Below are 10,190 nucleotides of genomic sequence, written 5' to 3' on the forward strand. Positions count from 1 at the left end.
GAAAGAAGGATGATGAAAAAAAAGACGTGAAAAAGAGAAGTTGAAAAAAAAAAAAAAAAAGAAAAAAATTCGAAGAAAAAGAAGAAGAAACCGAAAAATAAAGAAAGAAAAGAAAGAAAAATTCGAAAAGAAATGTTGTTTGGTTGACGGTTTCTGCTCCTATGTTCTATCTTACATTAATTGAGGAGTATTTCTAGTTTGGTTTGGTGAGTTTTGTGCCAGAATTGTTTGGTTTTGGCTCCTAAAACCGGGTAGGAGAAGAGGTGAGGAAGAGTGTTATTTTTATCTCTCTAAAAATAATAATATGAAGTGAATGAATAAAAATTATCTAACACACACTCCATATGGTGAATGATAAAGATAATAAGTAAATGAGCCCTTGTTCTTTCCAAGGGAAAACCGGGTAGGGTGAAGGGAGATGGCCTATGCATGGTCTTTGTGCTCTTACACAAAAGACACTAGGTATGCATGCCTAAATTAGAGTAAAAATCATGAATTCCATTAATCTTAATTAACACAATACAATTTGTTAATCACACCCATATTTCGGTCCATTTGAAGATAAAATGGAATCCATTTTATTTTTGTCAATTGTCAATATGTCACATGTCATATGTGACATAAATTTGTTATGTATTTTTATCATTTAAAAATCAACGTATTAATAAAAAATACGTCATATACAAAAATCGACTTAGTAATTCATAATTACTTGTACCAAAATATTTTACCGTTTATAAATCGCATTTATAATAATTCATTCAAATCCAATCGTTTCTTTAAACGATAATTTCATCCGAGTAATGATACAATTCGATTACTCAGACCGTATCTCATTTAATCACATTTTAATTTGATACGTAAATTTTACTTCCAAAATCGTCCGTCAATTTTTCAAGTAATTTAATTAACTCGTAACATTATACGATTAATTAAATGATCAATTAAAAGTGTTGCCCTATAGGTATGACCTAGGGGGTCAACTGATCACCACCGTCACACGACAGTAATGTCAAACTCTAGTCAGCCAATCATTACCGATATATGTTGACCAGTTGACAGTAAAAATACTTCCCAATTGTATTCTTTAAAATGATATTTAATAATGATATTTAAATCATATGATCGCACTATTGTTGAGGACACATTTCCCAACACATTTAAGCTCTCCCATCCCCAACCTTTTACTCACCGAGTACGGTATAACACTCACACTAGCCCCTAGATCCCATAAGGCTTTGTTGATGGTGGTGCCGCCAATGGTACACGGTATTGAGAAGCTTCCCGGATCTTTGAGTTTTGGAGGTGAACTCCCTTGAAGGATTTCACTACTCACCTTAGTGAAGGCGATAGTCTCAAGCTTCCGGATCGACTTCTTCTTTGTGAGGATGTCTTTCATGTATTTTGCATAGGCCGGCACGTGATTGATTAATTCCGTGAAAGGAATCGAGATTTCCAAATTCTTCACAATTTCCATAAATTTTCCAAGTTGGTAATCAAATTTGGGCTTGGCTTGGCGACTTGGAAAAGGAAGTCTAATCACAATGGGCTCTTTCTCCTTGACCTTGTCTTCATTTTTCTTTGAAATTTCTTCTTTTGATGGTTCTCTATCCTTGGAGTTTTGCACAATTTCTTCTTTGTCATTAGCTTCCACAACTTCATCCTCAACTTGCTTCTTTGGTGCTTCATACCTTGTACCACTCCTCAAGTGAATGGCACTAACCGTTTCATGTCTTGGGGGATTACTTTGAGGTGGTAATTGCCCCTTTTGTCTTTGTGAGCTTGAAGATGCTAGTTGAGTCAGTTGGGTTTCCAACATTTTGGTGTGAGCTAGGATGTTGTTGATGGTGATTTCCTTTGCTTGACTATCCTTTTGCATTTGAGTGAAAAACTCTTGGTGATTCTTTTGCATTTGGAGGACCGCTTTTTGGACATCAAAACCTTAGTTTTGGTTGTAAAAGGGTCTTTGATTTTGGTTTCTCATGGGAGGTGGGGTGTATGTTGGTTGAGGGTTTTGAACATTTTGGCTTTTGTATGAGAGATTTGGATGGAATTTGGTGTTTTCATTGTAATAGTTTGAATAAGGGGTACCACTCTTGTATGCTTGGAAAGAATTCACTTGTTCATTTGTTCCCCTACATTCACTTTGGTCATGTCCCAAAGTTCCACAATTCTCACATATCCCACTTGGGATTGATGAAGATGCCGTCATGGCATTAACATGATGCTTTGGTGATTTTGAGGCTTCTTCAAGTCTAGCCATAGCTTTTTCAAACTTCAAATTGATGGTATCAATGTGAGCACTAAGTTAAGCACCCAATTGAGTAATGGAGTCCACTTCATGCTTTCCTCCTCTAGTAGCCTTGCGAGGTCTAATATATTGTGAGTTGTGGACCGCCATTTCTTCAATTTTGTTTCAAGTTTGATTGTCATCAACTTCGGTGAACATTCCATTTGATCCCATGTTGAGAATGTTCCTTGAATCTTCATAAAGTCCGTTCCAAAATTGTTGTACCAAGAACCACTCGCTAAGTTCATGATGAGGACATGAGCGGCAAATTCCCTTGAATCGCTCCCAAGCTTCATACAAAGATTCTTCATCTCTTTGCTTAAAGCCCGTAATTTGAGCTCTTAGCATGTTAATCTTTTCCGGTGGATAGAACTTTTTGTAGAAAGTTAGAGCCAACTTCTTCCAAGAATCGATTCCGAGAGTAGCCTTATCAAGGCCTTTCAACCATTGCTTCGCGGTGCCAATTAGAGAAAAAGGAATTAAGACCCATCGAATTTGGTCTTGAGTTACACCGGTTTGAGAAATCGCATCATAATAGTCGCAAAAAGTCTCCATATGAGAGTGAGGGTCTTCACTAGGCATCCCCCCAAATTGGCTTCTTTCGACTAATTGGATAAATGCGGATTTGGCAATAAAATTTCCGGTTAAATGTTGTGGTGTGGGAGTACCATTGGGTAGGTTCTCCTCGGTGGGTACGGAATGTGATGAAAACTTAGGCATTGTGGGTTGATTTTGTGTTGGATTTTGTGTTGGGTTCTCCTCACCTTCTCTTGCAAAAGGGTTGATGAACTCAATAGTATTTGGTTGAATATCTACAACCTCACCAATACCTCTCAAAGTTCTCCTAGCAAGTCTTCTGTTGGTTGTCAAAGTCCTTTCAATTTCGTGATCAAAGGGTAACAAGTTACCTTGTGATCTTCTAGACATTCAAAATATCAAACAACTCGAAAATAATTAGAACAAACCTTGAGGAGTTTTACTTCCCCAAGGCAAAGAAAGACACAACTAATAACAATACAAGAAAATCTAAATCAAGTTAACACCGTCCCCGGCAACGACGCCATTTTTGGTCGTGATCCCTCGTGAGGGGTTTAGTTTTCACTACTTGTCGTTAGGAGCACCTAGACCAAAACACAATTTCTAACTTCACCAACAACTCTACAATTAGTAAAGAGGCAAGTAAAGGTCGGATCCCAAGGGACGGGAATTGAGATGAGATTTCTATTGCAACTAGTGGTGTCTAAGTGTGTCACAATTGGGGTTTGAAGTAGAAGATAACTAAACTAAATAGCAATGAAAGTAAACAAGCAAGACGAATTAAAAGGGATGTAAACAATTGATAAAAGGCACCAGGGTGTCATGGGGTCATAGGGGATTCACGGGAATTGATCATAAAAACATATTCTCAAGTTATAAGCAAGCAATAATTGTTGTGATGGATCGAGTTGGTTTATATCTTACAATCCTAGGAAAGTTTAGGTCCCGGAGCCGAATCGATTAGATTGTACAACACCTACAAGTTGACTTAATCTTCCCTACTCAACTATATGCATGGTCTAATGAGACTCGAGTTGGTTTATGTCTTACAAGTTTCATTGAAAAGATAGGTGATGGGTAAAAAATGTAAGGATTCATAGGCTCACATTTCATCAAACATAACATGTGCATAAGTTGAGATCACAATAAGCAAGCAAATAAACTATGAAAGCATATTAATTTAAGTATGAATCATTCCCCATGTTGGTTTCCCCTAATTACCCATTAACCCTAGCTAAAGAAACTACTCACTCATTATTATGTTGAACATGCTAGCAAGGTTGTCAATCATACCAACAAAGTGAAACATGATGAATAAATGAAAGTGATTAACAATAATTAAAAAGGGATTAAGAGAATTATACCTACTAATGATTCCAATAATAAAGCAAAGAATAAAAGAAGTACTTGATGCTTGATTGGAAGGTTGTCAATCTCCCAATAATAACCCTAATAATCTTCAATTACCCAAAATAAAGGATAAACAAGAGAGAGATTAATGAAATAAAACTTGTATTAAAACTTGATTAAATGTCGATTACAAGATTAAAGAGAGATTTGATTGATATTAACTACACTAAATATTGCTAAGAAGAACATGCTCTTTTAATTAGACTAATGGGGTATTTATAGTGGGGATTAGGTACATAAATTAGGGTTTACTAAAGGCTTAAATGACGATTAAGTCCTTGAGGAATCGCCGGTCTCTAGGGAGACTCCGGTCTCTTTTTCGCCAGTCTTAGAAAAAGATGCGCATCCTTCCTTGAAGCTTGTAGAAGACGAAAGTACTGTCTGGGAATCCGGGCGTCTTTGGCACGGGACGGGCGGATTTGGGCGTTCTTGGACGGGCGTCCAGAGGGGGAAGATGCCCGGATTGTGGGTGAGGGACGGGCGTCTTCAGGGCAATCCGCACGGATTGTCAAACAGTTTCATTCCTTCTTCTTTTCTTCCTTTTTCTTCATAAAATCCTTGAGGATTTCCTCGGGGATGCTTGGATCTTTTCTCATCATTGCCCATCTACTATAGTATGTATAAAGGCCTTCTAATCTTGTCTCTCCTTTGATGCTTGGTCATTGAATTCAATCAATTTTGCCTTATTTTGCCATGAAAATGCAAGGTTTGCACTCCTTTCCTACCAAGGACACAAAACCTCAAAGAATATGCAAAACAAAGAACTAAAGACATTAAATGACCCAAATATGCACTAAAAAGCATGGGAACAAGGCTAATTCGGGGACTAAATATGCTCTAATTATGGTCACATCAATTTTTTTGAAGAAATGAAGAATTAGAGAAAAGATGTGTTGTGAAATCTGATTTTGGGGATGAACATAAGGGTTTATAAAGGTTGAAGGTAAGAGTATTTTTGTCTAAAAAAATGAACTTAAGTCACAAAAATTCAAATTGGCATCAATTTCCCGCCGGAGTTAATGTTTTGATTGTAATTTATGATCAGAAGTAATATTATATATGTAATTTTCAAAAAAAAAATTATAAGACTGTAATTTTCAAAAAGTGGTTTTTAAAAGACTTTAATCAACAATTTTTCTTAAAAATAAACAACTTGTTTTTAGATTTTAATATTTGGAAAGTAAAAACTTGCTTTTGAGTTTTTGAATATTTGGAAATTAAAATACAAATGCAAGATGCAATGCATGATATGAATGAATACATGCTCTAAGTAAATAAATGCAAGTGACTACATGTCATATAATACAAGTGATAGAACTAATCTTATCTAAGTGATGCTTGCTTTCTATTGTTCAGATAGCCAATTTGAATTGACTCGGGCTACTTGTGCTCAAACTTCCCCAAACCACTTACAATACTATTTCTAATGCAAAAAGAGGAAAGTTTGTCCATAAGGCCATGTATGCAATATGCAAATGGGACTGTCAATTTGGATTTTCCTTTGTGGGAGCAAAAAGATAGTCACCTGAATCACCTCAATGTTGTCGAGGTGTGAGTCTTTTGATGAACCTAGGACTCAAATACTCATACACAAGGAAACCCAAATTGAGTCTCGAATGAACTACATTATCATGAAACGAATATAATACAATGCAAGATAAAAGAACATGAGAGTTAAGCAAAAAGAAGGGGGGGGGGGGGGTGCTCACAAAGTTACGTCCATAGTTAGATGCTATGGTAGCAACCAATAACCATCGGTCATACCTCCCTTCATTATGCCACTAGCTCTCACCCATCATCCACTATTGTCGCTAATAGTGCCCTCATCATCATTTGAACTTAAACCATCCTCATTTACATTGCTTCCATTTTCAACTTCACTTTCACCAACTTCTTCATCATTTTATTCATGCAGCCTCATCCTACTACCTTCCCCCTCATCTCTTGAAAAGAAAGGAAAGAAAAGATTCTTATCCACCCAATCCGGGAAGGATCTATTAGGGTTATGGAGCCCTTGCCCAGACAAGTTAAAGAGTGGTGGATATTGAGCATAGTAGTTGTTGAATCACTCCTTGTGCACTTCCTTATGGATATATTTCATTAAATGCGTCAAATAATCATTACCCTCAATGACTTCGGTGTCATCATGGGCAATGGCTTGAAATTCAAAGGGGAAGGGACGTATCACAATAGTCGTAGACGTAGTTGCTTGTTGGTGTACCAAAGGGGGTTTCTGCCCATTTTTGGTTGGTGCTTCAAGATGTAAGACAAAGAGTAGGTAGTTCGACCTCCGTGCGTTGAGGCGGCAATGTTTCCCATGTGGTAGTAGAATGGAGGTGTAACCTTTTATCAACCACTCAAATTTTCCTGTTTCAATCGTTTTTTTGGATCCATTTGTATCGATTAGCGAGCAAGGCTATATCAAGAAGTGTGCCTCCACGAACAGGACAATAAGCCTTATCTTCATTGAAATTCTATTCGAAATTCTTAGCTTAGTAAACATTGTTACCAACCCACCATTCACAATATAAGCCGCCTTATCCTTTCCTTTATATACTTCCATCCAACGGTCCAACAGCAATGGAATGATATTGTAAGTGTTGTTGTAGGATCCATGATTTGGTCGAAACTTTGTCGTCTAAGCTCACCAATCAAAACTCTATTTATAATCTCAACAAACTACTCTTAGTAGAGCGATAAATAAAGGTCGGATCCCAAGGGACGGGTATTATATTGATTTATCGGTTGTAGAAAGCTATGTCTTTGGTGTCATAATTTGGGTTGAGGTTGAGATTTGCAACCTAAACTACTTAACAAAAGCAAGGTAAATAAATGTAAGTAAAGCAAAGCAAGCAAATGGGGTTTGTAAACAATTGATTAAAGTACTAGGGTATCATGGGTTCATAGGGGAATCATGATGAGATCACATAAACAAGTTTCATAGATGAAAGCAATTTATTGTTATATTGGAATCGAGTTAGTTTATATCTTAAAATTCCTAGGAAATTTTGGGTCTCGGAGCCGAGTCGGTCAAGACTTTACAACACCTACAAGTCGACTTAAATTTTCCTATTCAACTATATGGATGGTCTAACAAGCCTTGAGTTAGTTTATGTCTTACAAGTCTTGTTGAATGGATAAGAGATTCATGCTAGGTTGTCAATCAAGCATTTCATCAAGCATAACATGTGCATAAGTGTGGAAATGGGCCCACCTACACGCCAAGCCAATCTTTAGATGTATAGCGGTCTTTTGAAAGCCACGCTCGGCGGCGTAAAAGTGCTTTCGACCAGATCGTTTTAGATTGGTCGGTTTCGTCTCGGCAAGGGTCTTGAAACGATGCAAGAGATGTTCGGAGTCGCCACCAAGCATTTGCGAGATGCTTGGAACCCGTTCGAATCCACTTTATACCTAGGTCAGCCAAGGCAAAAAGCGGTTTTCGACATAGGTACTAAAGATAAAGAGTTGTCCCTCTTTAGCATCCTATCTCTAGAATGACTCTCGTACGCCATGGATAAGGTTGTCCACTATCCAAAGTTTATGAGTAAGAGGTGAAGGTACGTATTGGGAAGCCCTTTAATCAGACACCCAATCCCGCCCGCGGTAGCGGCCTCTACTGATCGATCTTGGTTGGTTAAATGCAAAAGTTGATAAAACGGGTAAATACATGAATGCGCTGAAAGATTCATTAACCTCTTTTTAGACATTTATAATAACAATATAAATTTAGTTTAGTCATAAACTAACAAGATCTTATGCATGCATAACAATATAAAATAAAGTAAGAAGAAATTGATCTACTTATAAAGAGAGCCGAATGGTTATACTAATTGGACACCTTCCAAATTAGTTTTCTTAAGAAAATCCCAGTACTCCAAAGATGAATTTAGATCCAATATTAGAATCTACTCCTCAAGGATTTGTACCAAAATAACCCTCTTAATACATATACTAATTTGGATACTAGAAATTAGTATGTGTCTCCTTTAAAAGTTTACTAGTATAAAACTATTACTACTACTAGTAATGAGATGTTTATATTAGTATTTATATGATGTTTTATGTAGAATCTCAAACCAATTTTAGAGATCTAAAAGAAGAGAAAAACATTAGAATTAATTAACATAAGAAAAACAATTCTTATGGTAAAGAGGGGAGAGGGGGTCGGGTGGTGTTGGGAAGCAAGGCCAATCCTTGCTTATCATTTCTCACAATGATCTTTAAAAGAAAGCCTAGATTAGCATTCCCAAAACCATGCTTAAAAAGTTGTCTTAAGCATTTAAGCAAAAGGCATTCATTGTCCCCCACCCTTAAAATTCCGATCCCCTTATACAAAATGGGATTCCATTTTTAGTTTGTATTTTATCAATTGTATTTTGTGATATATGTGACATGTTACTAGACATGTGACCATGTAATGCATTTTTAACTTATTAAAAATCATTACATACAAAATAAATCACATACAATAACACAAGTAGTAATCCAAGATTACATATACTTAAAATGGACCTATAAATTATAATTCACAACACCTTGTAATTATAATACATTATTCATTCTAATTATAATTGTTTCATAAACAATAATAAAACTTCAATAGTAAAACATATTTTCAATTTCAAAGGATTAATTAACTTGCATCAATATACAATTAATTAATTGATCAATTAAGAGTGTTACCCTAGAGGCATGACCTTAAGGGATCAACTGATCATCACCGTCATACGACAGTAATGTCAAACTCTAGTCAGCCAATCATTACCGATTAGCATAGATCGAACCATATCTAGTAGGCTTCGATTTCATTTTCATACAAATGATGTTTACAAGAAAGCCTAGATTAGCATTCCATCTTCATATAGGATATATTAGGAACCTTTCCTTTCCATAACTCATATGGAGTCTTTTTGGTTGCTTTTGTCGGACTATTGTTCAATAATTTGATTGCGGTTTGGATTACAAATCCCCAAAACGAGTCGGGTAATTTGGTTTGACTCATCATAGATCGAACCATATCTAGTAGGGTTCGATTTCTCCTCTCGGTAACACCATTAAGTTGTGGTGTACCGGGTGGAGTGCTTTGTGACACAATGCCACAACCTTTCAAGTGTGAATCAAATTCATTACTAAGATATTCACCACCACGATCGGATCATAGTGTATTTATCTTCTTGTTCCATTGGTTTTCTACTTCATTTTGAAATTCTTTAAATTTCTCAAAAGGCTCACTCTTGAATTTCATCAAGTAGATATACCCATATCTACTTAAATCATCGGTGAAGGTAATGAAGTAGTCATAATTACCCCTAGCGGTGATAGTCATTGGTCCACATACATCGGTATGTATAAGGCTCAATAGTTTACTAGCTCGTGTCCCTTTACCACTAAAAGGATTACAAGTCATTTTGCCTAGGAGGCAAGATTCGCATATACCATATGATTGAAAATCAAATGGTTTAATTACATTAGTTGAAACTAATCTTTTTGTGCGATTCTCGTTAATATGACCTAATCGACAATGCCAAATGTACGATTCATTTGGATCACTTGATTTGAGTCTCTTGGATTGTATGTTATAGATGTCTTTACTTGGGTTTGAAGTTTCTAGAACATAAATGCCATCAATAGAAGAGCCTCGGCCTATAACCAAGTCATTTCTAGAAATGATATAACAATTGTTGTTAATGGAAAAATTAAAGCCCTCTATGTCTAACATAGCAATAGAAATAATGTTCTTAGAAAGAGAAGGTACATAAAAACAATTATGCAAATACAACTCAAATACATTTGCTAAAACAAGTACATAAGTTCCCTTGGATGTGGCCGCTACTCTAGCTCCATTACCAAGTCGGAGATCAACATCGCCCTTGCTCAGCTTTTCCACGTTTCTTAGCCCCTGTAAATGATTATAAAGGTGAGAACCGCAATCTGTATCTAATACCCACGTTGT

At 36.3% G+C, this 10,190-nt stretch overlaps 1 non-coding gene across 1 annotated transcript; it reads left to right on the plus strand.

The window, feature by feature from the left end:
- The first annotated feature begins 2,531 nt into the window (after positions 1–2,531).
- LOC141624150 (small nucleolar RNA R71) lies at positions 2,532–2,638 on the plus strand. The gene has a single exon (XR_012533961.1). It is a non-coding gene; the product is annotated as a small nucleolar RNA R71 (small nucleolar RNA).
- The last annotated feature ends 7,552 nt before the right edge of the window (positions 2,639–10,190 follow it).

The sequence above is a fragment of the Silene latifolia genome, chromosome X (assembly GCF_048544455.1).
Source record: "Silene latifolia isolate original U9 population chromosome X, ASM4854445v1, whole genome shotgun sequence".
Lineage (NCBI taxonomy): Eukaryota > Viridiplantae > Streptophyta > Magnoliopsida > Caryophyllales > Caryophyllaceae > Silene > Silene latifolia.